The sequence below is a fragment of the Parasteatoda tepidariorum genome, chromosome 4, assembly GCF_982258835.1.
Source record: "Parasteatoda tepidariorum strain Cologne lab strain chromosome 4, Ptep-v5.0, whole genome shotgun sequence".
In the NCBI taxonomy this organism is placed as follows: Eukaryota; Metazoa; Arthropoda; class Arachnida; order Araneae; family Theridiidae; genus Parasteatoda; species Parasteatoda tepidariorum.
Genome location: NC_141758.1, coordinates 117425951 through 117453825, shown reverse-complemented (window position 1 = coordinate 117453825; position 27875 = coordinate 117425951). Strand labels below are relative to the sequence as shown.

Here is a 27875-nt window from a genome sequence, read left to right as displayed (position 1 = left end):
CTATAAAATACGATGTTTCGTTTTTAGTCATTTAATAATTTATTTGCAATTTAGTAGAGAATTTTGAATAAAAAACACTTTATTCAACAAATGCCTAGTTTTAAAAAAGCATGCTTCTGATAGAATACACCAGATTGTGCTTATTTAATGTGATTATTTTTTATTTTTTTTTTATTTTGTTTTTCAATAACTGATACAATTTCAATAATATACATACGTATGCATAGATTTGGAATAATATATTTATCAATTTCTTGAATATATATTTTATAAATATTAATAAAAATACGTAGTCAACATTTTTAAACATCTCTCACAGCATCGCAAATTTCTCAACATCTTATAGGGTAAACTAAACAATGAAGGAACACTTAAGCTTAGCTTGCCTTTAAAAAAAATTTATAAAAATTTCAAAATTTGTAATTTTAGCTAAATGATGGTGTCGACATATTTGTTATTAAATGCAAATTATGTAAAAAAAGTTAGATAACTTACATAATATTGTTTTAAGCTTTTGGTGGTTTAAATAATAAGTAGTAAGATGACCAAGTGAAGGAACAGTTCTTACCAGTGAATAAACACTAAATTTTCCAGAGAATGAGCACTTAATTTTGATAATGTTTGATGCTCGTTAGGAACCCATAGGCCACACAAATGTCTAAAAACAAGATTTTTCTTGGAATTACGACATATAACCATAGTTAATGTGGAAAATGTTACTTTTTTTTCAGTCATGGAATGGAAAGTAAAATATGTTTGAATACATAATTTTAAAAAAATGTTTTTAATTTTTTTCTCACAGTTTAATAGTCCGTTCTAAATTATGAATGTTTATCATTGTGTAATCTGATGATGTTTTTATTATTATTATAATTCGATCATTTTTTGTTTAATCTTTTCCTCATATTTTTTAAGCTTTTTTTTAAAATCTTTTTCAGTATTTTTTTTCTCTTCGTCATGAGTAATTTATTTCTTTTTCTTTTGATTTAACCTTCCTCTTTTTTCCAAATTTTTGGCCAATGTAAATGTATCTTCGAAATTTCTTTTGATTTTCCAGTTCCATTTCCAGAATTCCTCACTGGATAATAAATGAGAAAAAGGAGTTTCGAAGTTTGAGTAAAACCCATCTCTCATTGACTTATATCTAGTAGTTACTTATGAAACCAATCGTTTTTGCAACTAACAATGCCTCAAGAGGACATATCTCAAAATCAGTTTTCAAGATACTTTCATTATTAATGTTAGTTGTCTCAGCTTCAGAGCCAAAATTTGATTATACAATTGTTCTTTTTGAAATAAATTCTTCAATATTGAGAAAAGCACAGGCTATTGGATATTTGGGAGATTAAACTTTTCTGTCAATGTTCCTTTAAAAATTTGCAACATAACTTGTGAGATTTCCTTCTCAAGCTTCTGAAGAAATAGCGCATCGTTACTCTCGAATTATGTGTTTTGTTGATAAGTTGTCTTGCTCATTAATTCTTGGTGTCTGTTTTGCATGCATTTGTTACAGTCAACGTTTTCTACATCGAATGAAAAAATATCGCATTTCATAAAAGCATTTTAACTTCATCAGTTGATGCCTCAAATCTTATTTGAAAATGGATGTAAAATTTTCTAGACATATTGTTTTACAATTCTTTTGTTTTCAAGATCTAACGAGATTTCCAAGAATTACGTAGAAAACTAAACCAGAAAATATGTTTTAAGGAACAAAACTTGCTCAGTTTCAAATTGATATGAGATTTATACCTATCCAGAAGAAGCAAAATTAGGAATTTGATTGCATTTTTAATTAGCCATGGGTAGAAACATTTGCAATATATTTGTAAAATGTTGCTGTGGTCATCGCTTCATTTCATGAATAGCTTTTTCCAATGAAATATGTAGCAGGGACTGATTCTGTAATATCTCAATGAATTCTTCTGTGAGGAAAAACTACCAATGGAGGTACTTTTTCTTTCCTAGGTACTTTAGAATATAAATCCTTATAATTTTTAAGGCCGCAGATTTTTCCCGTTTAAGGGCAGTATTCAACTCTTGTTTCATTCGCATTGTAAATGCAATCACTTTATAAAAAGATGCCAGGGCTACTTCCCTCCTAAAGATTCTCTGAAGTTCTAAGAACCAGTATTTCGAATATTATTCTCAAAGGGAAGTTTTGCCTTTTGAAATTATCTTCGCATTGCACTGAGTTATCGGTGGATGTCACCTTAAAAAAACTTCACCCATTTTTCACCTAGATAATTGTCTTTAAATGGATTTTTCCTACCAGTTTCCGTTAGGACATTAAAGACGGCAATAGGATAATAATTTAGCTAATTATTGGCACAAAATTCTGCAAAGATTCCATTCAAGCTTTTATTATTATATTTAGTTGTTATATTTAGTTAATAAACATAGTTTATTAAGGAGTCTAAGGTATGATGTAATAACTAATCACTACATTTATGAAGATAAATAATAAATAAATTATTATTATAATTCTTTAAAGAAATTTAGCAATTAAATTTGCATATTTAAATGAAATAGTTATAGGAACTATTCATACAACATTTAACTGAATTTTAGGAGTCCTCTATGTCGCTGAACTACTAATTATCAAAGTAAAATCATATTTCACTCATACTATTCATTCACTGGGAAATCTATTCTCAGTGAAGGAACATGCCTGTTCCTTCACTGGTTAGAAGTTGTTTTTTTTTATTTTTAACATAATTTTGATTTATAATATAACAAAAGGTACAAGAAAATTAAAATTTTTCTTTCATTTTCATTAACTTGAAAAAATCTCAGTAAAGGAACACTTGTTTATACATTGGTTTTTCATCGCTCTGTAATCCAGTTAATAAACACCCCCTAATCTCAGTACTTGCTTATGTTATGATGCTTAAAATAAATAAAACGTAACTTCAATGACCATATTTTGAATTCTTTTTTTCACAATGAAAAGAAAAAGCATTATTATATGCAATTAATTGTAGTTTAAACGGATAACAACAACCACTGACCTTATAATTTTGTCGAAGAAACAAGGCGTTGACCAGATACTAACAAATTCAAAACTTTTTCCAGAAAAGACTCAAAGACCAGATAACTAAATGCATTGTTAGAGGACTTCCTATTGTTAGGTAGTAAGCTACTCTTACCAATCAATCTAAATTAAAACGTTTTAAATCTTATTTCTAAGAAATATCTATGAAATGCTCCTTCATTTGTTGGTTTACCCTATATCATCCTAATCTTAAAAGAAATTTCCGGAAGTGTATCGCAGAACTATTTTACCAACTATTTAATAAAATTTTAAAATTCTTATTCTTTTCCATTTTACGTTTATTATTTCTTCATTAATATACTAATAATTTTTTTAGAACTTTAATTTAGATTTTCCTTAATTTAGGTTTCCTTTTCAAATTATAGTCAAGTTTTTTTTAAAGAATTATTGTCTGCTAGCTAAGAATAAAACCTTGTTAAGAAATTAAAAACATTCAGCTGTTTAAAATTATTTAATGCAAAACAGCTAATTATTTGTTTAGCATACTATTTTTTTTCTGAAAAAAGAATATAAATTATTGATTGTCTTTTTTTTTTTTGTTTCTTGTGACTTCAACTTAGATTGTCTAAAACAGTGTTGATGTTTTATAAGTCACTACAAAGAGGATAAAGATACCGAACATAAAAAGCTGTGGAATACGTAGCGAATTTTTTTAGTGTCTTAAAATATCTCAGTATCTTAAATGTCGTCCTACTATCTTAGTTGTGAAATTAAATTTTTAATTATCTGACCACGTGTGATTCACTAATTATTTCATTATATCTTTTACTCTTTATGATACCAAGTAGATTTTTTTTTCTGATAATATACTAAACTATTTAGTTTAATTTTTTACTTTAGCATGATTTCCAAGATATTATTGTAGTATAATTTGTTATCAGGAAAATGCCTTATTTTGTTATTCAGGAAACAATAAAATTGAAATCTGTAAGGATTCCGAAGCTGTGCACTCAATACACAATTTCCGACCTTATTTTAATAAAAAAAAATTTAAAAAAAAACGTGGCAAGTAGGCTAACATACTTTTTACAGAAACTGTGAAAACTAATTTTTCCTATATTTCGTCAAAAGAGGATAAGAATGATATTGCTCCAAGGGACCTACTCAATTATTTCGCTATTTCCAGAATGAAATCTGTTTGATCGAAACATATTATTCCTTGAAAATTACACGAGGGAAAAATTAACTTTTATTATTTATCTAAGCTTATTACATTTATTTAATGATAGCGGTATTAAGGTTAAGGATATGCGTCGGAAGCTCCGTTTATTATTATACTATAAATGCATTAAATCATGTAGCTTGAATAATTTATTTTAAGTAAATTATTTAATAATTTTAAGCAAATAAGGGTGTAAAAATAAACTCGATCGAAATACTCCGAAAGTATACCCTGAAATATATGTAGAATAAACTTTGGAATCGATATATAAAAAATACCTTTTCAAACAACTTCGAGTAGGACGGAAACGCTAACTTGTTTAAAAAAGTTGTCCTTGTTACTATTTAATTTCGATTCCTGGTACTAGGGGACATTCCATTTTCACATTCGACTTTTGAAATTTCAATTGTAAACGGAATTTTTTTATGACCTTAAACTAAAATGTTAAGGCTTGCAGCAAAAGAAAAAAAAATTTTTTTTACTGCATTAATTTTTTTACAAAGTAGTGAATTATTATTTTTTCAATCTAAGAACCTGTGCCTATAACATATGTAAAACTTATTTTAATATCAAGTGAAATAATTTAATATGTTGTGTAACTAAATGGATAATCCCAAGAAACTGAATCGAAAATATAAAAACTTCATTGATTTATAAAATAATAGATGATAAGAAAAATAGACATGCTTTGAGCTCCCAATAATAAAAGTCACAAGTTATCCAAGCCCGACAAGTCTTGAGAATGGGCGATTATATTTGAAAACTCGAAACATGTCGACTTTTACTTCCCTCTTCATATGTTTTGAATCCAGTTGAGTTTTTATCGTCAATTATACTGTTTTACATTTGGATCTTGATCATTATTTTGATAAGGATTTTACACTAGTTAAAGTAAACTTATGCATTTTAATATTTTATCAGGATTCATGTGATCTTTAAAAATGTAAGAACATCAATATTGTAAAAGTTATATTTAACTTAAAAATTAACATTTTGACACCAGATATTTTGAGTTAATGAAATTAAATATTTTATCTCTTAAGGTTTTGTGCCCCCATTTCAGTATCTTAAGGATCTTACGAGCTCTGTTTAAAAAGAGATCATCAGATATATATAAGAAAGCAAAAATAACCATATTAGCAGTATTTGGTGGTAAATGTAGCTTATCGTAATTGAAGAATATGCTGTGCGACATTTTATGGTGAATTTGCGAACGTATAAGTTTCAGAATGTATCGAAACATGAGGATGCTATTTGCTAATCATCTTTATCCAAAGGAAACGATGTAACCTAAATATCAAGTAGAATGAAGCGATTTTTTAAACAATGAATCCTACAATTTGCAACATATTATTTCAATATCTTATTCTTAAGCATAACATATTTTAATCTTTTTAAAATGCCACTAAACATTCAGCAATTCCTTGAGTTATAGAAAAAAGAAATATCGTAAATTATAGAAAGCCTTGTGCATTAGAATTATTATACAATCTACATTTTATTTTTCAAGCACTTTTTTTTTCTTCAAACTTTCTTGCCTAGAAGACTCGATTAAAACTGTAAAAATGATTATCCCTAAAATTTTGTATATAGCTATAATAAGTTATGCTCATTATATTTTAGTATAAAATCCTCGAATAAATATAGTAAAAACAGTGTAATCTAAATAATATCAGATAAAAAGTTCATGTATTTAAATTCTAAAAACTATCATAAATAATTTATAAATCGATTCAAATTTACTTTTCAAAGGAGATTAAAATAATACTTTTTTTTGCTTTTTGGACAGAAATCCCCTAAAAAAATTGTTTATAGCCTGGAAACTTCGAGATATTTCCTATTAACAATAAATTAAGCCCCTCCGAGCAATCACTGAACATTATTTCAATTTTTTTACTATCAGAGTTTGGTTGCGTAGCAACCTAGTAAAATTAAGCACTCCTCTTTTGAATTAGTCAATGGGTTATCTTAAAATATTTATTTGCGCAGGCGACTTTTTTTGGCGATTTTCTGGACTATCGCCAAATATATAAACCTTTATTGCGGCCCAATTTACCACCCAATTTTTTTAAAATTTTGTCTACCCCCACTAATTCAAGGGTCTAGATTTCAAATATGTAAAAAAAAATATATGTTTATTCAGAGAAAGTACGTTTTTGTGTCTGATTTCGTAACTTAATTAATAGTTAGCACTAATTAATTAACATATTTGAGGTCACCCCCAGGAACCATTAAGATTGGCACTTAGTTCGTGAAAATCCTATCATTAGAACGAAAGTTATTCAGGGTGATTCGTTTTTTTTTTTGCGGACTGTACATATTATACACAATATATTAAGAGGAAACTCACTATCAATGTGCTCTTGTGTGAGCTGTATTAATACTAACTATATTTATTAGTTTTAATTGCTGAAAAAACTGCTGAATATACTGATTACGCTTTGAGTTGTCACCTTTTTTTTAAAGAAGAATAAGAAATAAAATTCCCTGTGTTTTCCCAGTTCGTGAAGAAAAAAATCAAAATTCCCTGTTATTTTAGGGGATTTTTAAATTCCCTGTATTTTCCTGGTTTTTCCTGTTCTCCCTGTGGAGTGGCAACCCTGTAATCAAGCTATTTAACAGACTTTGTGAAAATGATGTTCATTGAGACATTTTGAGCTGAAAATTAAGATTCTCAAAAATACACAATGCCATAAAAAATAACAAAAAAATATCTGGTCTAAGAAATATATGTGTGCGTGTGCGTGTGTGTGCGTGTGTGTGTGTGTGTGTGTGTGCGTGTGTGTGTGTGTGTGTGTGTGTGTGTGTGTGTGTGTGTGTGTGTGTGTGTGTGTGTGTGTGTGTGTTACCGTTAAAGTATATAATGCAGTTATTTCATAGAATACCTAGTTATTCCATGAAGTAACTGATCATGTCCGTTAAAGTGTGTAATATGTTATTAATTTGATACTTTAACTAGTTATTCTATGAAATAACTAGGCATTCTATAAATTAACTAATGATAGACAATTAAAGTGTAAAATAAACAATTTATCTAAAACGAAACAACTAGGTATTCTATAAATAAACTAATGATAGACAATTAAAATGAAAGAGAAGCAATATATCTAATTTACGCAGTGTATAAATGGTATTTATGGAAACGTACCATGAAAACATTTGTTACAACAAGGATTACTAAAATGACTTTTGAAATTACAAAGAACATTATTTCTAAAACAAAAACATTTTTTGTTGACACACTGGGTTTTACACGAACATTTTTTAACTAGAATTAGGGGTGGAAGGTATTTGTCGTGCGAGACATATGATTTAGATTATTTTACACTTTAACGGGCTGCAGATCGTTATTCTATGAAATAACTAGTTAAACCATGAAATACAAGAGAGTTTTACACTTTAACGGACACGATCAGTTATTTCATGGAATAACTAGGTATTCTATAAAATAACGGATTTCATACTTTAACGGTATCATACAAACACACACACACACACACACACACACATATATATATATATATATATATATATATATATATATATATATATATATATATATATATATATATATATATATATATATATATATATATATATATATATATATAATAATGTTGCTCGCCTCCCTGACTTAGGTTCACAGGTGCCCACTGGGGTAACATTAAATGAGCAACACTTCCGGCATCTTTCAAGGTGAAGAATGAAAGTTCAGTACTTGCCGTTACAGAAAAAAGAAATTTTAAAAAAATTATAGAAATTCACAGATATATATAAAACCATGTAGTTATTCGCAGATTAAACATAAACGTCATCTTAAAAGCAGCACATCACAAAATTATTTCTGCTGTCACACAACTACAAATCAGATACAATATGGAAGGAAAAAAAACATTCATTAGATTCTTAGAATAAGTAACAAAACATGAATTAACTAAATATGAAAACTACCAGTTTAGCAAGGACATCATGAATAGGTAGTGGAAGTAAAAACATTATCACTTGATTTGTCAATTAACTGATGTACTATTAAGAAAGCAAACATACCTTAGTCAGTCTTAATTCAGTAGGATCAACAAGACTATAGCTGTCTTTACTACTTTTTGTAGAAGACATCCACCCCCATGTTGCTCCCATGTTTCGAGCTAAACAAAAAAGACGGAAAATAAGGCACAGGAAAATTGCTTTTCAGTCACAATGCCTATAATTTAGCTAAAATAAATTGCTTAAAAAAACACACAAAATTTGAAAAATAATAACACTAAAATAAAACAGAACGAGACTGTGCTTGGCCCCACATCTGATGTATTAAGGAATGGTCACATATACACACCAGAATTTTTTCTTCTCTCTCGGTAATCAGGAACAATGTTTTGGAAGTACATGTTCCGTAGAACCCAATCATTCTAAAAGACAAAAACAAATTAAAATGCTCAATTTTAAACCTCAAACAAAACTTAAAGTATATAGTTATTTGATAGGGTATAGTATTTGAAGACTTACCCTTTTTAAATCTATAACATCTTGCAACATGAACCTGACCCTAGAGCTAATGACACGTTTGTCTACTATCTTTTGCATTTGTAAGAAATAATTTTCCATATGAAAAAGAGAGATTGCCAAAATATGGGTTTAAAATAAGAGAACATACGCTGAAATATGTTTAATTACAATATATATTACATCAATAACAGATTATGAAAATCAAACACACCAGTTTATATAATTCCTTTTAGTAAAAATTGAAGCAAGCAATTTCAACTCATTGTTGGTAATTTAAATCAACAGGATAAATTTTTGAATTCTAATGAGTAAAATTTTTTGCATCATATTAAATATAGTAATATATAGTAGCAAAATACAAAATATAAATAATTACTATTTTAAGAAGATCATCAGAAAGATATTTATTAATTGTAAAGTTATTCAAACCCACATTAAGTTGAATAAGGTAAGAAAAAATTCAAACTGAAATATTTTAAAATTAAGCTGTAATTTTCACCTTTTAACAACCAAAAAATATTTTTAGTACTTAAAAAAATCTGAATTAGAAAAAAAAATTTCTTTTGCCGAAAGTTCTTAGGCATGCAAAAAATAAACAAAATGAAAAAATAATTTCCAAGAGTTAACATTATCTACGTATATTAACTAGTTCTTGGCAAGGAACTAAGGTTAAAAATTCATAATGTTTAGTTGGCTCACATGATAGACAAAAATTTCAACGATTTTTGATTCCATTCGAGAGCGCAGAAAAAGCCTGCAATCAAAAGTTTCTTACAAAATGCAGTAGGTTTTATGTGATTGCGAAAAGTACTTCCTAATCCAGCATCATGAGTATGCGGCGTGGACCTGCGAGTAATTCAGTCAACATGTAAAATGAGTAGAGCTTTCGTGCAATGCAGATGACAATATGGTGAAATGGATTAAGGTCAAATGATTTAAGAAAATTCTGCATAAAACATTGAAAAAACCACACTTTTTGCGAGATTTATAACAAAAATCGCACTTTGCAAACACCTTATGAAAAAATCACGAGCGTTTTAAAAAACAAAAAATAAGTTTTCTTTTAAAAATGCAGCACTCAGCTATCTCTAGTAATATCACCTTTCATTTATCTCAGTTTTTAAATACTATACTTTGATTCTGTTAGATTGTGAATTTCAATGAACAAGGTTCGAGTAAGAGTCAGAGATCACGAGTTCGAAAAACCTCTAAAAGAGGGAGTTCGAACATTTAAAAATAATTTAAAGACAGAATTTGCATAATATTAATTTTGAGTGTGTAAGTACCCTCATTATGCAACTGTTATTTTGTATATATATAACAAATCGAGATTGGATTTGGAGTTTTGTTTCTTTTGATTTTCATGACTGTATGTATTGAATTCGTTACCTCATGTTATGGAGAGGATAGTTTTTCTTTTAGGATGTTTAAGTTAAGTTATGATTTTTCTTACTTAATAAAATTTCTGATTAGTTAAAAGATGACTTTTTCAGTATGCTTACTAAGCATTTTCCCCAACGCACTGAACTCTGCCAGCAGATTCAAGGCAACAATATTATGAAGCAAAATTTTTTATTATCAATAAAAAGTAACTGAAAATTACCATAAAACTTAAAAAACATACAATATGAAATTCGGTACTATTAGAAAGGTATGTCACAATAGCATTGATTACAGTAGAAAAGCATGGCGATTATTCTTTAAAATTTATTTTAAGCAAACTTGAATGTGCATATTGTGTTGCAATTCATATTATAATAATTTTTCATACTTACAACGATATAGAACTTATATTTATGAAATCCTCACAAATAATGAATAATAAAAAAACATTATACATATTGCAAATTAATACTTAAGTAGATGATAACGAAAAAGTTAAAATCCAATAAATCCCTACTAATTATTGGAAACCCTCCAAATAGGATTAGGCAATCTCAAGTGGTTTTGATAGATCTCATTCTGACTTACTAGTTACTTCCTCATATCTAAGTTTTTTTTAATATTTTCCACATTTAAATCAGATAACACCAATGCATGCACTTTTTCGACAAAGAATACAGAATCGACAAGAACTAATCTGTATAAAGGTCTATTGTTCTATGAATCAGAAAGTAATGTGTTTAATAAGCTTTTTCAGCAAAAAAAGCTTTTTTAACTTGAAGATAAGTTGTCTTTTTAAACTTATATTATTTACAATTACTTTATTATAATTATATTATTTGCATTTACTTATATTATACTTTTTCTCACATTTTATTACAAGTAAAAGCACAGATCAAAATTAAAACAAAGAACATTTACACTTTTTTTTGAGCCTTTAACTTTTCGATCATGTAATTCTTTACCTATCGTTTTCAGCAATTGACACAAACATTTAAGTGATACTTCATCTCCTTGGGAGATGAGCCTCTTTATACAATTCATGCATGATAGGTTCGGTTATCATTCCAAGGCGAAAGAGTTCACCAATAAATCTAAAAAAAAAGAAAGACAATTGTAATGTACTTTAAGTTTGTTTTTATATACATAAAATTTATATAGAATTGAGAAAATTAACAGTCAGTATTTAAAACCAGAACTTTTGATCTTGCTTGTCTTTTATTGAAAATAGATATACTGATTAACAAACAAAACTTCAAAACTGATGAGAATGCCATTATGATAAACTATCATAATAAAAATAAAAACAGACCGATAAATTTTTTTGTTTGTCCTTAAATATCTTTTAATTAAAATAAATTATCATTATGTTTTCTAGTAAAATTAAAAATTCTTCATAGCTCATAGCCACCAATGCATACAAATAATAATTAGTGAGGTGATTCACTAAACAATGGCGGGTGAGGGCTTTTTAATATACAAAAATCTGAATACTTATAAGAAACATAAATTACTTTTAGCATATGGTTAATTCTTATGTGAAATCTGTGTTTGCTTAATATCATTTAGATACACCGATATACATAACTAAAAATCAGCTAGGTTTCAGATTAAAAAAATCATAAGATGAAAAAGAACTATATAAATTTTTCTTAATATTTAACATCTGAATGTTTCCTTTATATCCATTTTTATATGAAGTATTTCTCTTTCAAAAATTTTTATGACAAATTGCTTTAGGAAATAAATTTCTGCAAAAGTAAAAGTAGGAAATAGAGTTTTATTTTAGTCACAAAACTATAAATAATAAATAATTATACTGTTTTCAATAAACTGCAAAATAATTTAAAATTTGTCAATTTTTCAGGTGTTCAAAAAGCATAAAAAATATGATTTTCTTTAAAAAACAAGACAAATTTACAATTACAGAAGTCTCGATTGTTCGAGTTGCAAATAAATCTGAGCTAAATAAGTCTTGCTCCCAAACAATGACCAACGCACAAACAGCACTTGGAATGATGACTAATAACTGAATCTTGAAAAACAAATTTGTTTAATAAACACTGAAACATATGAACGATGTTTTTAAACAAAACATTAGACAGTTATTTTTAAACACAATGAACCTGATGCAGTAATATAATGAATATTGTAATTTGGTGTGATGTAGTAAAAGTACTCTGATCATCTAAAGTAAATTTTTTTGAAATATATCGTTCACTTGAGTACTGAAATTCAAAAGTTGCTTTATTTCCATTTATTTAAATATTTCCTAAATTTTAAGTTTTCGAAAGTGCGAGGTAAGCTCGGTGACGCCCACCCTGAATTATCGAGACTTTACAGCACAGTATCAGCCTTCGATCTATATTTTACTTAATAGCTACTTAAAATTTATACCTGAAGACTAGATAATAATTTAAATTATCTTAATATTTTACTATGTTATCATCAAATTTGCAATAAGAAAAAAAACTACATTATTGAAACCTCTTGTTACTCTCTTAGCACTATGAGTCAATTTAAATTTAACATTTCAGTCATGGTAATTCAAATATTAAAAAAAAGAATAGAATCTTTTAAACAAAATAACACAAATATTTGTTCTTATTTTCAGCAATTAGTAAGATGTAAAATAATGTTATATATAGTTTTAGTTATTACAGATTTATATGTTATTTTTTAAGGCTATTTTAATATACACTAAATACGTAAGTTATAACTTTTTCAGTGCATAAAATAATCACCTTGTATTGCCAAGCTGCCTATATCTCATTTTATCTTCATCATACATTTCCTGCTCTAATTCTTTCTTTTCTTCCTACAACAGAACAAATTTTAAATGAGCATAAATATTAATTGCAAACTACTTAAAAATATCCGCCACTGCTTGGGTAAGACAGTTTTTCTAGCTTATTACAATAATTTAACTCACTGGAGCAGCTTCTTCCAGAGCTTTAACCCTTTCGTACTTCAATTTATCACTCCTATCCTCTTCGAATTCTTTCTGGCACTTTGTTAAGAGAACTTTACGGAAATTCACATAGTCCTTATTCTTAGTGGGCACTTTAATCTATTTAAAAAACAGATAAATTAATATACACCTCAACACATTTTACAATCATTTTATTTAAAATTAGTTGACTTACCAATGCCAAATGCTTGCACATGTTTGCATAGGGGACACTGATGGAGTTTGGCTCGGCCACAGCTGCCTCAAATATTAAATCAATGACTTCGCACAGTTTTTCTTTAGTGTCGATGTTAAGATTTGAGTCAATAGAGTTTCAAACTTCCGTGGTGTGAGTTTATTAAGGATTCCTTGGACACTTCTTCTAAGTTCCTCTTTTTCCTATTAATAATGTAAAAAAATTATTACCATTATTTGTATTACAAAAAGCTGTTATATATTCTTCTAGGATGAAGGTTTAACGAACTTATAAGTATGACTTAACTTGTGTATTAATTTTTAAAAATGTGATCGAACACAGAGAAGTTATAATCAACATGAATGATAAGGAAGGAGAGAAATTTATAACAGAATCTGCTAATTGAATATTAGAACATACAAACAGAACAGCAGCGCATATTTTCATTAGTAAGGTGAGTTTTTGATTCATCAAATGCAATAATTCTAATTTAATCTCAGTATAACAAAATTATTAATCTTAATCAAAGCTTTGATAGAATAAACTGAAACCTACAGAAATCTATACATCTATACATAATAATAAACGCGGCTGTGTGTGTGTCTGTAATCACAATATATCGCCCCAGAAGCCTCGGCCAGGCACGAAACTCGGCACATAATTGTGTTTTGACATAATGAAGAAGTATTTTTTTTCTTTTTCAAAAATTTGGATTAGTTTTTTAGTTATCAGTCATTTTGTAAGAAAATCTATGCTTCTTCGTCTTCAAAGAGCCATATTCAAGAAACTATTAAAAAATGCATATACTTTTCTACACTCTTATAAATGTATGCTAATGCGAACCTTACAATTGAAATATTAATTTTCGACAACTTAAACCAATAATATACGAAGGAATTAATAATTTAATCGTAAGGTTCGCATTAGTTTACATTTATCAAAGTGGATAAAACTTTAACTTTTGTACTAAAAATGTGGCAACATATTAGATACGTAAATAGAACGCTACGCTTTGATATATTTATTGCTGTTCATAATTGTTATAATAAGTTTTTCTTCTTCTTTCCACGCTCTTTTTTTTTTCTTAAGCGAAGACGATAAGGGAAAATTATACTTGAGGATGCCCCTTGGCGAAATTGGTGACTTATGTTTGGCGCTATTCCTGTTTGCGCGGAACACCGTGGTAACAGAAATAACGGCCAAAACATAATGATATTTCAAAAAACATTGGAAAATTTCAACAAAACATCGGATAAAGCTTGCAATGAACCCAATATAAGCAAAATTAATAAATCCAATAAAAAGGATTTTGAATCGAAGCAAAAATTAATGGAGTAGGTGCAGAAAGAAAAGGAAAAAAAAAACAACTCCTTCATTAAGCTTGAATATACTCTGATTTAGGTGCACAGAATTATCTAATAACAGTTAGATACTGTCTAAATTTATCGTGAATAGAATCTGTGTACCTCCATCGTCACATAAATTCGGCGAAATATGAATCGAAAATGGCGTTTGTGGTACCGAACGGGTAGACTATACTTGAGGGTGCCCCCGCCAAGTTGTGATTGGGATTGATCGCCAAGCTGGCCGATGTTGAAAACCAATCGTGATTCTGATAGGTTTAGATTTTAATCGTGATTCTGATTAGTTTAGAAGTTAGCGTTGTTTTTAAATGAATTTTTAAATGTAATTTCAGAGATCCGTTAGTTCTACTTTGGATACTGGCTGGTAAGGTTATTTTTGCTTCTGGTACTGAAAATGAATACTGTCAATAAAATAAATCTTAAGTTTCTGTACGATTTTAATAACAATGAAAAAAAAAACAGTGACTGACTGGTGTATGAATGAAGGTTTAATTAGTAATTGATATAAATGTCCTGTTTGTTGGTTACCACGGCGTTCCGGGCAAAAAAGTATGGCGCCAAACATAAGTCGCCAATTTCGCCAAGGGGCACCCTCAAGTATATTTTTCCCGTACCAAACTGGTGATGACATTTTTTTATAAAGTCCCTTTTTATGACTGCCTACATACCTTCGATCTTATTGACCAGAAGTAAAAGTAACCTTACCAGCCGGTATCTAACGAAGAACTAATGGACCTCTGAAATTACGTATACCGTTGAACATTAATAAAGCTAAAATTTAAACCGTTGAGAATCACGATTGGGTTTCAACATCGCCCATCTTGGCGATCAACCGCAATCACAACTTGGCGAGAATCAAGGGGCACCCTCAAATATAGTCTACCAAAAATTAATTCGTTTTCGTGTTCTTTTCATGTATTTAAAGCAACTTTTGTATGCTTTTACAATTTCTGAGGTCTTTTTTTAAGAAAAAAAAACAAGTCTCCACCTGATAGTTATATTATAGGTTAGGTTACCATAGCAAAGTTACATCTTCAAACATCCTCAAGAGCTATAACACATCTGCAGCAGAACTGGATATGAAGACAAAATTGCAGGACAGAAACACTTTAATTGTCCACTAATCTTCAGATTTCCTGCTATGTTTTAAAAAACTTTATTTGTGGAAACCTTTAGCGTGGCGGACAGCTGGCTGCCTTAGGCGGCTAGTATTTAATAAGTTAAAAAAAATAAAACAGATGAAATCCACAGTATGAATTTAGTAGAAAAGTAAGAGCATAATTACGAGTAGACTCAGGTAACTAAATTAGATAATTTGCCTGCTTAGATCCTATCTTATAATCAAACCACTTAATTTTTCCCAAAGCATTTCTGGAGTCATTAAAACATTAATCTATACAGGAAGAACTGACAATATTGTAAAATACAGTAGGATTTACAGCTGTTTTAAAATATTGTGATTTACTTGTAATTCGCTAATCATAAAAATACAACCTTAATAAGTATGATCTGACCTTTATACTAATTCCTGATATCTAATGTGTGATAACAGGAAAGCAATTAAATGCTATTTCAGCTGCATAAATTACATTGTTTAATTATAATTATTGAGCTTAATGGACTGCATTCATTCTAAATATTTGATTTAACTTAAGCGCAAAAAATAAAATATAAAAGGAAACAAAGCAAGATAGCCTGGTTGGAAGGATGTATGGCTTTTGTCCGTAAGATCGAATCCTGTTGGCTGAAGAATCTTGTGTGGCTGGTGCACCTTAAATCTTCCAGGGTCACAATGTCCTCGAATGCCCCAAAACAAATCAGTATCTCTTTGGATGAATGAATGGAGTATGAATGGGTCTTCCCTGAAAAAAAAACGGCTGTGACAGCTGAAATCTTACTCTTGGCCATAGATGGCACCGCTGAAAAACAAGACTGTAATTCGTTTGGTTTTCCATTCTTGGTATTGGCAAGTGGCATAAATAACAACAACGGAAAACTTACGTCTGACCGAGGTATAGTAAACCACCTGAAAACCCAGCAAAATCTACAATAAACAGTGTTTTACAATATAAAAAAATCTTTGAAAAAATATTTTTTTTAGTACAATGCAGAGGTATTGTTGGAAATAGTGTGATTGCAATAGTATATAGTTTACTTCAAAAACTATTAACTAACTAAATAAGTGAAGTCAATCTACAAAAAATAGTTTTCATACACAAAATGTCGTCATACAATGAAATTTTATTCAGAATGTTAATATTTAGCAATTTATTCAAAATATTTTTTATTATAAGGAAATGGTTGTCTCAGAGGATGTTACGAACATTTAGTCACTATACAGTCCCTGCGGTAGAATATTTTCGAGCTATCTGCGACAAAACTCTCAAGCACTAACATCTTTCTACAAGATACTTTCAATAATAACAAACACATACGTTACAAATTTAAAATAATAAAAGCGCTTGAATATTTAAAAGGAATATATAAAAGGAATATTTAAAATAAGAAAAACTGTATAATTTTTTTTAATTGAGCATGTAAAAATTTTTTATTCTAATATTATGGGTCATGTTCTCGCATTTTGTTGGGGAGGGGGGGGGTGCGCAAATTATTTCTCTACTTGCATTTTGTAAGGAATCATCACAGTAAGACAAAATAATTAAAAATCATGAAATTCATAATGGTAATTGCCGAAAAAAAAGATTGACAACGAAATCACGCTAATCGGATTCCACAAATATGCGTTTCGTTTCGAGATTAGGTTGTTGTAATAAATAATAGTGTATAAAAACTATCGGATTTAAAAACCATGGTAAAAATTAAAGAGCAATCATTGGTCACAAAATTCGATAGAATCATTGCCTTAAAAAAGTATATACTCAAATGCGCGATTCGAATTTTCCATATTGTTTGAAATATATCGGGATTTTTTAAATCCATGTGAAAATCAATATCAATAACTACCAAAAAATACAATCGGAACATGAAGGGCCGGGATAGCCTGGTCGGTAGGGCGCTGGGCCCATATCCAAGAGGTCGTGGGTTCGATCCTCGCCGGCCGAAGACTCCCCGTGTAGTAAATGGTGACTGATGCACGTTAAATCTGTCGAGTCTCAAAGTCCTCCATGTTCCCACAACAAATCAATACCTCTGGGGGTACTGATCCAGGAGTTTCCTTGTCTTCTGGATTGGTTCAAAATTACAAGGCTACGGAGTTGAACGTAAGTAGTCGTAAACCCATGAAATTGGGTCGGCTGTTCAACGACGGTTATAAAATAAAATAAAATCGGAACATGAAAGCATGATTCAAATATTACGGGTAAACTTCTGAAGAAAAGTAATTATTTTCTCTTTTCAAAAGAAAAATCATTCTGCAAGAACTGTGTAACGTTCTGCTACTATGTCGCCGTGTAGCTTCGATTCTTCCTCAGGATATACAGCATTCGGCCTTTTTGCTCAATATTCGGTTGGCCTAATGTTCAGCAAAGTATTATTCGGAAAAATAATTTTAGACTGCTTTTTTTTTAAAGGGGGGGATGTGAATAGATTTAATAAAGAATGATCCAAAATCATATATTTTACTCTACATTACTAGAATTGTATCTTTGCATATTTTAAATTTTACATCTTGTTTTATGTCTTAAAGAAGAAGAGTTGATGTTTTTGTTCGATCAATTCACACTGCTACTGTCTTTTTTGAGAACTACTCGCATTATTCATTTTAACGAAATGACTTACCTTAAACACTCCTTTACAAGTGTAACACTTCTTTTTTAATTAAAATTCATAATTGTATACTTCTGAACTTAAGACATTGACTAAAATTTTGCAGCATTTATTTGAATACCTAAAAAAAGGGAAATTCAAGTTCAATAAACTTTTTACTTTTTCTGGGAAGGACATGTTCTGTAGATTCTGTTGTTGTCCATGTGCTTTACATTCAGTTTCCTTGTGAATTTGATCAATGGTTTTAGGATTATTGACATCTCTTCTAGGAACCCAATCATTCTAAAAGACAAAAATAAATTTAAATACTCAATTTTAAACTAAAACAAAACTTATAGTAATAATTTGATAAAGAATTTAATGACTTACCCCTTTTAAATCTATAACTTCTTGCAACATGAACCGGACCCCGGAGCTAATTAAACGTTTGTCTACTATCTTTTGCATTTGTGTAAAATAACTTTCCATCTGAAAAAAAGAGATTGCCAAAATATGGGTTCAAAATAAGAGAAAATAAAGTATTTTGAGAAAACATGGTTAGCTAAAATATGGTTAATTACAATAAATATTACATCAATAACAGATTATGAAAATCAAACACACCATTTTTTAAAATTCATTTTGGTAAAAATTTAAGCAAACAATTTCAACTCATTGTTGGTAATTTAACTTAATAGGATAAATTTTTGAATTGTAATATGTAATATTTTTAGCATCATATTAAATATAGTAATATAAGATAGCAACATCCAAAATACAAATAATTACTATTTTAAGAAGATCATCAGAAAGGTTAATAATAATGGTTAAGTTATTCAACTGCATACATATATGCCTTTCAACAATCTGGATTTTCAAATAAGGTAATTTAGTTCAAGGTCACAATATAGTGACGTAAAATTTGCATTATCAATAAAAAGAAACGGAATTTTACTATAAAAACTTTAAAAAAAACATAAAATAGAAATTCAGTACTATTAACAAGGCGTGTCACAATTATATTGATTACAGAAGAAAAGTACTGCAGTAATTCTTTAAAATTTATTAGAAGCCGAGTTGAATGTACATGTTGTGTGTATAGTGGTAATCTATTATATATAATTCTCTTACGTGGCTCCCAAATTTTGGCTGTATTTCTTTTCCGCCGGTGGCAACATTTGCTTTGTTTTGCTTACGTTTTGAAAACACCAAGGCATTCTGCCTTTTAATGATGTGTTTCTGATCTAATATATATAGTTCTCTTACGTGGCTCCCAAATTTTGGCTGAAGTACTTTGTACAACTAAATAAGATTATTTTCACAACACTTAAATATTTACTTTATTTTCTTAATATATCAGTCGGCAAAGAATTCTGTCAGGTTAAAAAGCATTTCGCTAAAAAAATAACGAATTCTAAAAGAAATAAAAATAAACAATTTAACAAATAAAAATGCTGTTGCCAGCCATAGAATTTTTTGAAAGTTAACTTATCAACATAAATCAAAATGACATAGAAGCGCAACTAGATCAAAATTATGATACCTGAGCGCTTGACGTAACAAATCCTTCAATTCTATAAGTGTTGTATCGCCAAATGCCCAAATTAACAGTTGAGTTTTTAAAGAAATTCTATAAACAGTTTAAAATAAACAACCTACTTCTACAACTGCTTCTTGAAGAACTTGGCTCATTGATTAAAAATATTGTTTTAATTTTACAGTACTAACTTTACTTCTACTTTCATTATTGCTATGATCCTCTTTCATTACATTTTACAACTTCATGCTAAATTTGAGGACTTTAAGTTGTTTTGTGGTTGAATACTGACATTTAAAAATGTGTATATAAAAAAATTAATTTTTAGAGTTTAAGAGTTGCCTCAGAAAAATTTGAATTGTTGACATTGAATTTAACAATGGAAACAATCGTTTTTGTGAAAAATTGAATTGTATTGTTGACATCAAAACTAAAAATATTGTGTTTCAACTTAACAATACTACCTTAATTTATACTTTAGAATTGCCTCGGAGAAATTTGAATTGTTAGCAATGACTTAAACAAAAAGTTTTATTTTAACTGACAAATACTATATTATGATTTTAATTTTTTCTATGACTAAACTCATTTTCTTACTCTTTTCTTTGTTTCTTATACATTTTATATTTTTGTGATAAAATAACAAACTTATAGTTGTTCTGCTTCTGAACACAGATGAAAACACAAAATGATGGGCTTCATCAACAATCAAAAATATATACATTTATTTTACAAATTCCATATTATTAGGGTGGCGCCCTTCTGAGAATTAAAAATACAAAAATATCTTCATCAAAGCCGATGCTTTACATCCGGCGTTTAGTGGCAGACTACTATTTCATATTGTTTTACAACACATGGCTTTAGCCCTCTGGTGGGAACGACTTTAAAACAAAACTTACAGCAGTTACTTTTCTCAACAACTGAAATTTAAAATAGTGTGATTAAGAAAAATATGTGAACTGTTTGCAATTTCAAATTAATATTGAAATGTACAGGTTTAGAATTTTCTACAGTGAAAAGTTTTCGGAACTTCAGTATTAAAAAAAGTATACAAAAGCTAGATGTTAAGAATGTATCCAATGAGCGAGCAAAGCGAGCATTGGATTGCGAAGCAATCCGAAATGAACTGCGGCGAAAGCAGTTCCGGGGGTTGGAGAGCGCCAGCGAGCAGGGGGCGAAGCCTCCTAGTATTATAATAATTTTCCATACTTGCAACTAAACAGAATCTATATTTATAAAATCGTCACAAATAATGAAATAAAAAAAAACTAAGGCGCATAGCAAATTAATACTTATGCAAACCATAACAAAAATGTTGTTAAAATCTAAAAATCACTACTAATTATTAAAAAACCCTCTAAATTGGATCAGAAAATCTTAAAGATTTTAATCTGTATAAAGATTTATTGTTCCATGATTCTGAAAGTATGCGTTTAAATAAGCTTTTACAGAAACAAAAAATACTTGAATTGAAGATAAGCTGTCTTTTAAAACTTGTATTATTTACGCGAAAACTTTTCCTCTCAATTTTATTACAAGTAAAAGAACTACGGGGATAGTAGCTATCGACAATGTCAACCTTCATCTATGAAAAGGTACCCCTCAATAAAATCAAGTTAACATGTCTTATATACTAGTGAATTGGAATTACGGTAGATACACTACAAGCACAGATCAAAATGAAAACAAAGAACACTTACCCTTTCTTTTGAACCTTCAACATTTGGATCATCTAATTCTTTACCCTTAGTTTTCAGCAATTTACGCAAGCATTCAAGTGATTCTTCATCTCCTTGAGAAATGAGCCTTTTCATACATTCCTGCATGATTGTTCAGTTAACATTCCATTCACTTTATTTCTCCAATATATCTAAAAAAAATGACAATTGTAATATACTTTAAATTTGTTTTCATATGCATAAAATTTAATAGAATTGAGAATATTAACAGACAATATTTAGAACCAGGACTTTCCTTCTTGTTAGACATTTATTGAAAATCAATATATTGATAAACAAACGAAACTTCAAAACTGATAAGAATGCCAGATATGATAAAATAAGATTACAAAGCAGACAGAATAATTTTCTGATTGTTGTCACATACCATCAAATTAAAATAAATTAGAGTTATGTTTTCTTGAAAAATCAGTAATTCTTCACAGCTCATAGCCACCAAGGCATACAAATATAAATCAGTGAGGTTAATTCATTTAACAATTGGGGGTGAAAAAGATTTTAATTAGTCGGGCTTTTTAATAGTAAACATCTGAATATTTATAAATTATTTTTAGAATAAGGTTAATTCTCATGTGAAATGCTCTCAGTAAACCGATTCTTATAAAAATTCTGATATCAGAGTAAGATAAATTTCAGGAACCATTCCTGGGAGTCAGGCCAACCTTCTACATACACGCACGGGCCAATGAATTAGAAACCTTAGATTAATAATTTTTTGATCTTCTTCGGGGATCGTGGAGTTGGAGGGGGGATCTCCGTTCCTCACGCTTTAAAAAAGAAGGGAAACAACTCCTTCTTAGATTTCAATCAAAACCTGTGTAATTCAATTGCTGACCGATTGGAAAATTCCCGGTTCCAAATGTCAGATCGGGGGGGGGGATGAGCGGCATTTAAAGAAGAAATCGAGGAAAAAGGTCTCTCATTACAGATGGGTTCAATCTTGCTTTTGAAGGTCCGAGCCCACTCTAGAATATTTTCTTTTTTTTTCGTAAGGGATTCCGAACCTGACCGAGAACTCTAATTTTTTTATACCTTATAAATTTTACTTTTTTTATATTCAAGAACTGAACCAAATGTTTGTTTACAAGTAGTATAAAAGTTTATGAAAATATTATCATGAGTCCGAGCCCACTCGAGAAAATTTTCTTTTATTTTCGTAAAAGATTCCGAACCCACGTGGGGCTCATGCTGAGTCTATCTCATCTCCATAATTTTCATATACGAATTTTTACCAATAGAATGATAATTGCGAGGAGTGTAATGAAGTTTTATTTTGCACAAACAAGCACTCTTGATTCAAGCTGCTTTTTAAGGCAACGCCTACTTTCGATTTTTTACTGAAGGTAATTTAACATATATAGTATGAGATTTAATTACCATCATTATATGGTATTTATAAGTATTATGTTTGATTTTATTATGTTTATGTTTGATTGTACACATGGGATTTAAGCATTTCATCTTTTAACAAAATAAAAACATCGGTTTTACATAATTCTGTAAGGGAGATTTCCGTATCTTGATCTGTGACGCCAACTAGATTAGCCAAGGTGCCAAATAGATTTCAAACTTGCAATTTAAAAAATAAATAAATAAGTAAATATTTGCCCGGAGTGGTTAAGGGATACCTTTCGAGTTGATCCCTTTCTGTTTTTTTTTAAGCTTTTTATATTATTATTAATTTCCTTTTTGAAGTTTTTCGTAGGCATTATTATCATTCATTATTGTTGGTGGGCTTTTTTAAAGCTCATGTTATTATTTAAACCCCATAAAATAAAATTCTGGGCCTTATTGCATTTGTTCAAACAACTTTTTTTGAAATTTAGATTCAGTGAAGATTCCGAGTAAGCAATCGATGATTTATTAAGGGAATTGTTTTTTATTTATTTATTTATTTATTATTTTTTATAACCGTCGTTGAACAGCCGATCCAATTTTTTGGCTTTACGAATACTAATGTTCAACTACGTAGTTTTGATTTTGAACCCAATCCAGAAGACGAGGGAACTCCTGGATCCAGTAGTGGGAGAAATTTTCTTTCGTGGGGGACTTTTTGATGGAACCAACCCGCATTTACGTTACGTGGAGAGGAAGACCACGAGAACCTCCCATGGTTATCCTGACGGCAAGGGGACTCTAACCCATGAACTGTCTACCACTGAGAATATTTCACGTCAGCGCTGTGGTCGGTGCAAGCTGGATGTGGAATTCGTATCGACCAGACATTGCCGGGATTCGAACCTGGTTTACCTCATTGGAAGGCGAATGCACTATCCCCTGAACCATCACGGCTCGAGGGAATTGTTTATGCTTCAAATTTGGGGAGTGCTGATTATAAATAGAAAATGAATGTAAAAATTGATTCTTTAGTACAAGTAGCAGATAAGCACAGGCCCCTTTTTTATAAGGTAACACGTAGTTTCTTTGCACTAGTGATCGCTGGATTTAAGGTGTGCTACTCAGTTTTTCTGTAATTCCTTACTTATTGCTTTCATTTCTTGCAACAAAAATTCTAAATAACTAAACTTCTTTTTAAGAGCTAATATTTAACATATATAGTTTAGTGAAGATACTGTTATTTATGAAGAAATGGGCTATAAAATTTTAATGTAAATGTTACTTCACTTTGGCGACTGCTTATAGGAGATGAATAGTAATATTTAAAATTTTCATTACGCTTACTGCATTGCTGATTTTAGTACAAGTAGAAAATAAAGATCTCTAATTCTAAAAAAAATGGTACTTATCCGGGAACTTTTCGATTAGCCAGGCTCAAGGAAATTTGAAAAGTTCATGGAAATATTTCTTAAATTTTTATTCCTTTTAATTTATTTTTATTTATTTTAATTTTTTTGATTTATTTAATTTTTATGTGCTTCTATATAAATAATACTAAAAGAAAACGAAAATTTTTTTAAAACTAAATTATTAAATCTTCTATGAAAAAAACGCGTTTAAAAGCAGCAGAAATGTTTTTCACAAAAAGGAAAAATGTAGCAATAAAGGAAACGAAGGAAATAAAAATAAAAATATGACCACCAAAGCCGACGTCTTCAGGGGGTACCGGCCGGGTAGCCATGAAACAAAACCTTTTCTATTGAGGAGGAGGCAAATGGCTAAAGTAACACCTTCAGTACCTCGAAGGTTTTGTATAGAAGTCCAGGAAAAAAACATGAAACACAAAGAACCAATTTAGAAAAGAAACTCAAACAAATTTATCAGAAAATAAAAACTCAAAACTCACTTTAACCAGGTCAAACATCGATTTCATAAGCACACTGAATGAAAAGGAAAAACTAAAACTAAGGAAAACAACGCCTTTTATTACATTGCGCAGATTGAGAAAAAAGAATTCAAGAAAAAGATACGTAACAAATTAATAGAATGCTCAACTGGGGCTACTCAGTTAAGACTTGAATTGAGCCCTGTTAAAAGAAGAAAATATAAAAAACTAGAATTCTTCAATCATTTTCTTAAATAAAAAGTTAACTTTACAAATCATTATTACTCAAATTATTTAAAAAATTATTCACAATCATGTAGTGTGTGTTTTTTTTTAAAATTTACAATTTCAGAATATAAATAATGAATAATAATTGTGAAATTATAAATGGCTTAAGTTACACATTTTATAAAATATGTTTTGCGAACTAACAAATTCAATTGAGATTTTGATAAAATAAGCTCATTTCTTAAAAAAATATTAAAAGTATATTTTAAAAATTAACTCAAAACTCACTTTAACCAGGCTTGAAAATTATTAATGGTATCAAATTTGTCAGAAAACCCATTGTGGGAAAAAATGAAAGCAAATATCAATAAAAGTTGTCGTATAGTATTATTTCTTAAATAATTTTGAAATATTCAAAAAAAAGAAGAAAAAAAAAAAGGAAATCAGCTGAACGTAAGATATACTTTGGAGTAAGAGGGAGGAAAATGGATGGAAGCAGAGTTCGCTAAAATAATTTTATTTAGTATTTCTGTATTGCTAAGTAAATAATGCATGGAATGACATTATAAAACTATTGTTCCATGTTTTACTGCTTCACAGCAATAAAGAAAATTAAGTGAAATTATATCACCAAATTATTCTACTATTATCCAAATCTTCATCCTACTTACTCCAAAAATAAAAAGCAGCGTAAGAAAATATCAGAAAATACAAAATCTAATATTATATAGCATGAAAACTAATGCATAATAATATTACGACAAAAGCTAGATAATAATAGTTTGAAGCAGGCATGTAGGTAAGGGGGGTTCAAACACCTCTCATTGTACAATGCAATCTTTTTTTATATATATATATTTATACCATTGATAATTTTTCTTTAATTTTAGAACTATGTTCTAAATATTTTACTGAAAAAAATGGAGAATTCCCATGGCATTTCAATTTGAGGATTTTATTAATCTTCAACATTTTCATGGTTTTCCTTTGAGTGCAGCGCAAAATTTGATCATTCAAATTTCAATTTAATCTCGGTTAAAATTAATTATTTTTATAACTTTCATAAATATTGTTTTACACCGATACTTAAATTGCAAGTTACTTTAATTTTTTGGGTTGAGTTAAAAAATTACAAAAAATATGAAGAGCATCTTGTTATATTCTCAAAGATGACTGGCTGTCTGTCAAAGACGCTAAAAATTATTCATTATATATATAAAACAAATTCGATGCGAATTCTGCTTCCGTCTTGCGCCGACCATTGTGCTAACGTGAAATATCCTCAATGGTTGACTGATCATGGGTTAGATTTCCCTTGCAGTCAGGCTAACCGTGGGAGGTTCTCGTGGTCTTGTAACGCAATGTAACGCAAATGTGGGTTAGCTGCATCAAAAAGTCCATCACGAAGGCAAATTTTTCTCAATACTATACAGGAGTTCCCTTGTCTTCTGGATTGGAATAAAAATGACAAGGCTACGGAGATGCACATTAGTAGTCGTAAACCTATAGAAATGGGTTGGCTGTTCAACGACGGTTGTAAAATAAAATAAAATTTAAGCTCAAGAGGAAAAAAAAGAGAAAGAAATAATCTCCGGCTCTGAACCATAGCCACCGAGATATAAGGCCGTTGAGATCTCCAAGGTCTTTTAACGACGTCACAAACAGTAGTTCTTAACTCATTAATCGACAATTTTAAATATTGAACAATAGCTTCGTTTGTCCGTCGTTTATGCAATTCTTTATATTATTGCTTAAATAATATTGTATACATTGTATTTCAGTACCGAAATGTAAAAGAAGTAATGGGCCTAATGTGTTTTTGATTACAAATTCCCCCATAAGGTAATACAAAAATGGAACCATTCAATTAAACGCGACATTTATCAAGAAGCAACTAATAGCAGAGATTAGCAAAATGGGTCTTGTTTTGGATTCCTCACTTTTCAACTACAATAATCAAGATTAATCCCTCCCTGATTCTTTGGACACATCGGGCTGATGCATGAATGCTTAACTTAATTATCCATTCTACCCATCCCAGCTGTGGATAATAATATTGGGTCGGTAAGTTCCCATATATATGTTTTTAAATTTTTAACGTTGTATATTTAATTAAAAGTTTGAGGCATAATGTCTCAGATCATTCGAAAGAGACTGATTTGTTTTCGAATGAATTTATGGTAATTTTCAGACCATTAGAATGGAATGGCCAGTTGAGAATTTTCAACAATTCCTCCTTTTTGCTGTTAATTTAGATTCTAAGGCAACAAAAGCTGCTCGAAACATTTGTGCTGTGCCTGGATAGTGAGAAAAAGAGCCACTCGTGGTTTGAAAACTTAAATTTTGACCTCACAGATGCCACTCGTTCTGTCCGTCTAATTGAGTTCAATGAAGGGTGATTAAACTTAGTTTTGCGTGAAAATAAGCATCAAATGAAACGGCAGAAAAAATATCCATATTTTAAACATTTCAAAAAAGGAATGGTGAAATTTTAATTACCAACTCAGTACATTTTAGGTAATAAAAAATAATTCCTGATTAGAAATTTGGAAACTTCCTCACATTCTTCTTCTATTCACTGATTACATTTAAAGAATCGGAATAGTTTTGTTCTAAAAAAAAATCTTCTTGAAATCTTTTTATCTTGCGATTTCAGACCGGCTAAAATATATTAAGTCCTAACAATATGAATTAAACTTACATTTTTTACAAGAGTTTCAGCGCTACATGTTTCTAAGTAAAAATCGCATTTGTTTCGTTATTTAAAGCTCTGATCCCAGGAGTATTTAGTCACAGGAACTTCATATAAACTGCTAATATTTTCCGT

The 27875-nt window shown here is 29.5% G+C and overlaps 1 pseudogene across 1 annotated transcript in view; it reads right to left on the bottom strand.

The window, feature by feature from the left end:
- The window catches only part of LOC122272838 (eukaryotic translation initiation factor 4 gamma 3-like), a 52399-nt pseudogene extending 30556 nt beyond the window's left edge, over positions 1-21843 (bottom strand). Inside the window, exons 1-10 of the transcript XR_015433422.1 lie at positions 21559-21843; positions 18709-18807; positions 18499-18621; positions 13250-13452; positions 13036-13173; positions 12848-12921; positions 10995-11197; positions 8721-8846; positions 8551-8623; positions 8265-8362 (exon numbers count right to left, since the gene is read on the bottom strand). The product of XR_015433422.1 is annotated as a eukaryotic translation initiation factor 4 gamma 3-like (transcript). The remainder of the gene's footprint in view (positions 1-8264; positions 8363-8550; positions 8624-8720; positions 8847-10994; positions 11198-12847; positions 12922-13035; positions 13174-13249; positions 13453-18498; positions 18622-18708; positions 18808-21558) is intronic.
- Positions 21844-27875: the final 6032 nt, after the last annotated feature.